The 4,641-nt window shown below is 32.7% G+C and overlaps 1 long non-coding RNA gene across 1 annotated transcript; it reads right to left on the bottom strand.

Moving 5' to 3' along the window:
* Nucleotides 1-3,708: 3,708 nt before the first annotated feature.
* LOC111717605 (uncharacterized) lies at nucleotides 3,709-4,635 on the bottom strand. Its single transcript, XR_002768835.1, has 2 exons — nucleotides 4,338-4,635; nucleotides 3,709-3,948 (listed from the first exon to the last, which is right to left on the bottom strand). It is a non-coding gene; the product is annotated as an uncharacterized LOC111717605 (long non-coding RNA).
* Between the last annotated feature and the right edge of the window lie 6 nt (nucleotides 4,636-4,641).

Below are 4,641 nucleotides of genomic sequence, written 5' to 3'. Positions count from 1 at the left end.
TTATGCCTTTTAGCTCTAGCTTTGTTACTTGCTTGACCCATTCTTACAAATATATCTGAAAAACAGTAAACAATAAATTAAGCAATAATCAAAATTACTAAATCAACAACAGTGTAATTTTTAACTTAATACACCTTTATTCTACTAAAAAACCTTCCTCACTCTATCCTAAATATCATGTCTTAAAAAGCGGAATAACCATAAAAAACTTTATTAATATAATATCTTAGAGACATCCAAGTATGTAAAGCATAACTTTAGCTAAAACATCCACTATAACGTTGCATGAACTAACGGAAGCTGAATTTTTGTTTCCCATGGCACATCCTGATTCGTTCTTTCATTGCCGGCTCTTTCACATGATGAACTTGATTACTATGACCTTGCTCTCCACATTCACTGCATTTCATAAGTTTTCAAGTGCATTCATCAGCTGAGTGGAACTCAGTAGCACAGAAGATGCACAATTCCTTGAGCTTACAATCCTGAAAGTTATGGGAAGAAATCTTGCAGAAATGACACCAAATCGTCGGTTCAATTTGAAGCTTGGCCTGAATCCCTTGCAATGTAATTTCTTGTTTCTCTTGCACATCCCTTATCTCTCTAATTTCTTGTTTCAAATCCTTAACCTCACACATTACATCCTTCATTAAACTGTTCTGAGATTCTAGGTTAGCATTCACTTTATTTATAGCGTCTAGAATGGGCAAATTCATAATAGTTTGATCGAGCGCGTTTTTGCGAGTTTTCCAGGCGTGCAATTTCGTTAACCACATCGTCATCAAACGAACTGTCGAAAGCCGGGGAAGGAGGATCTACAATAGTAGTAGTGTCCGCCTGGCTGTTAACTGTACTTTTCTCTTTAATCTTTCTACGGATCTCCGGAGTGACACAGACTGTTGAGATAAAATCCCTAGCCATTAACTGCTCGAGGAACTCAATCAAGGTTAGTGGTCCTACCGGTCTGAATAAGGAAGGAACCTTCATCTTCAAATTTTTGAACACCTTATTTAAAATATGCTTTGCCTTTTCCATGCTATTAGAAACCGGTAGGTAGTCCGCCCTACAACCATTACTGGCAAAATAAGAGTTTATAGTTTCTTGATATTTTGGCTCGGCTATAACGTAAAAAAGATCAACTGGTCTTCCGGCAGAAAAAATTGTTGTAAGCGCAGCCATCCTACTACCGTACCAAATGTCAATTCTAAACTAACCCTACTTAATCTTATTATAAATGAAAAAACCTTTAAAAAATAAATTTCTTCTCACCCCACTGGACAAAGACTCGAAATAGGTGCGCGGCAAGGGCGCTGGAGTACAGTTCTGTTACCATTCTAGTTTATAGATTTTAGCTTCCCCGACTGTACGGTTTTTCCCGTATTATAATAATTAAACCCATTAACATTGCTACTGTAAAGTTTTATTTTCAATGTTGTTTCTTTAACTTATTAATTGCAGTAAATACAAACCTATAATGTCGTAATTTGATGTTCTGATCGCGTAATAGCTTATTATTTAATTGCAGTAAATACAAATCTATAATGTCGCATTTCAACGTTCTGACAGCGTAATAGCTTATTATATAATAGGGTGTACAACAAAAGTATTTTGTCAATCTAACAACATATGAATCTTATTATAGAAGGGTTTCCTAATCTAAACTCTTTTTTTATTTCAAATTGCCAAACATTTGTAATTATTACTAATGGTAATCTTGACGTACTAGAAATTTAAAACATAGGTAACGTCTTATGGACGCTTAGCTGTAATTTCTCTCTCAATAAAAAAGTCGCTTAGAAATAATTAATTTACTCCATTCTATCTTCTGGACCTTGTATCCCGTTCAAACTCTAACACAACCATTTAATCCTACCAGATTGGAATTTTTCCAATAATAAGAGCAACTATGAAATAAAAACTTTACAAAATTTTCCATAATATAAACATATGTTTGTGAGCAAAGTCGTCCTTAAATCTGAATCTTTAACGTCGTATGAAGGGCCTAGCTGTAGTTTCTTCTCAGTAAATTTCCTCACAAGGGTGAAAGTAAGGTCGTCTTTAAAATAACCATCCTAATTAATTAACTTTATCCCAGGGGAATAAATTGTCTATAATTCAACTTTTGACCAGACCTTGCGAGAAAAAATAGATGACCCTATATCCCGCTCAAATTCTATCAAAAGGATTAAATCTACCAGATGGACTCCCTCCAATAATTAGATCAACTATGAAAAATCTTTCAAAGTTTTCCATAAAATAAATATAAGGTTGTGATTAAAGTCGTCTTTAAATTATTTTAACGTTTTATGAATTGCCTAGCTGTAATTTTCCTCTCATCAAATTTTCCCGCTTTGAGAAAAAATAAATAACACTTTTCAAAATTAGTCAAATAACGACGTGTTGTATAAATAAATAATCTCAACCAAAGACCCTTAATATTCATAAGCTTAGCTAAATTCTTGGTTTGGATTTATTAAGTCTGTTTATCATAAAAACCAAATCATATTCTCGAAAGGAACCAAATATCCCAATCATATATTCATCAGTCTAAAGCTCCCAGCTCCAAAAAAAACTTTGTCATCATGTCTTTAACAAGTACAATATTATTATGAAAACCATAAGAGCCAGAAAAAACAGTAGTTTTCTTAAACTTAAATCAGGTATACAACCATTAAAAACACCTTTAATAAATAAACAGTCATACATAACATAGAAAAAAACTTTATTATTACACAAAATCAAATAACAGGAGAAAATTATCTCTTTAAATTACTTGCACCCTTGAATGATTTCTGATGTCCAGCCCATGGGTCCACGTTAGATCTTTGATAGGCTTAGCTTTATAACGTTTAGCATTCCGTCCATACCCGTTATCTGTACTAATAATTGATCGATTGCCAGGAAGGGCGTCTTTATATCTGTTACCAAATTATCTTAGCTATGAACAGCGACGAAAAATATTAGCACCAAAACAAATTTTTTAAAAAAAACATCTAACATTTTTTACTTTTCTAGTGAGCTTATTAAAGTTCCAATTCGAAATCATTTTCGAATTTTGTCTAAAATTTTAAAAAAAACATTTAATACTTAATAATGTATCATTAAAATCCACGCACAATAATGGTTAATTCCATGATTATTCTTATTCATAACTGACACCCACACATCCAATTATTGATTAAATACATTTCAAGATTTTTATAAATACTTTCATCCACCTTTTGATTTATTTATAAGACAAACAAAATCAATGTATAATTATGTAATATAAAGCATGAACTGTTTCCGCTAATCCAGTTGTTTTAAAATTTAATCCAACTAAATATAAACAGTAATGATACGGCAAAAAATAAATTAAAAACCGGACCATTAAATTCAATGCATACAAAGTATGAATTGTTCCCACCAATAAAGTAGGAACTGTTCACGTTAGTCTAGTTGAACTAAACTCAAACTTAAAACCATTAACGATACAGCAAAATAAATTAAAAAACAGCACATATGACAGACAATTAAATGTTTAGTTATGCCAGATAAAGTATAATTACAGAAGCTTCAATATTTACTTATGCCAGATAAAGTATGAACTGTTTAAGCTAATAAAGGACGAACCGTTTCCGCTAATCAAGTTTAAATCCAAACCGTGATGATTGTTGATACGTCAAAAAACCAAAAACAGCACATAAGACAAACAAATTAAATGATTAGTTAAGCCAGATAAAGTATATTAACCGAACTTCTACATATAAAACAAAATTGTAAACGACAATACGTCACGGCATACATCGTTTGCTGGTCAGTAAATTAACACATAGCTGCCATCTTTTTAGCATTAGAAGTTCTTCTCTGTTAAGTTATGTTGAAACATCCGTCATGTACTAAATGTAGCTTCATGGCCGTAAATGCAAAATAAAATTTTGCTTAGCATCATAGCCGTAAACGTAGAATCTGAAATACAACCAAATTAAAACAATTAAATAATCAATAAAGGAAAAAAAACTTATATGTATTAAAATATATTGAATTTAAAATTATTTTAAACCATGTTAATATAACGTCCAAAGAAAGATAAGATAATTCAAATCCATTTTCCAGATATGCGAAACAGTTTATTTAAAAAACAAGATATCAAAAAACCAGAGGTTGAATAAAACATTAATTTTAAGTTATGAATTTTTTCCAAGCATTAAAACAGAGTTATAAAATAAAACTCCACAATTTTTTAGCGTTATTTAAGGACAGCATGTAACTAGTGGCAAATTGTAAACCCGCATTAACTTAATCCTTCACCTAATTTAATCAACCTATAATTTACATTCATAAGTAGGGTAACTTACCACGCGCCCTACCCTAAATTTGTCCACAGTCCCCAGAGTCCCTCCACAACCCCCAGGTGTTCATGCAGCTCGTTTCTTCTGACTCTTGAGATCTTAGTCTTCCCAAGACCCATATCATCAGCAAGGATTGCTCCTCCATCAGCATTCATCCCTTGTGGTACCGGAGCAGGGTTCAGCTCCTGGCAACCTTCTTGCCGACCGCGCCGGGTCCTTCTTTAGTCAGAACATGTCCTTCGTCATCTTCTACTTCATCGTTCGCTTGGTCACCATCATGTAAACTGTCAGCAAAAGAGCTAGAACTAGA

The sequence above is a fragment of the Eurytemora carolleeae genome, unplaced genomic scaffold (genome assembly GCF_000591075.1).
Source record: "Eurytemora carolleeae unplaced genomic scaffold, Eaff_2.0 scaffold2838, whole genome shotgun sequence".
In the NCBI taxonomy this organism is placed as follows: Eukaryota; Metazoa; Arthropoda; class Copepoda; order Calanoida; family Temoridae; genus Eurytemora; species Eurytemora carolleeae.
Note: the sequence above shows the minus strand (reverse complement) of the source record. Positions and strands in the feature narration are given on the sequence as shown.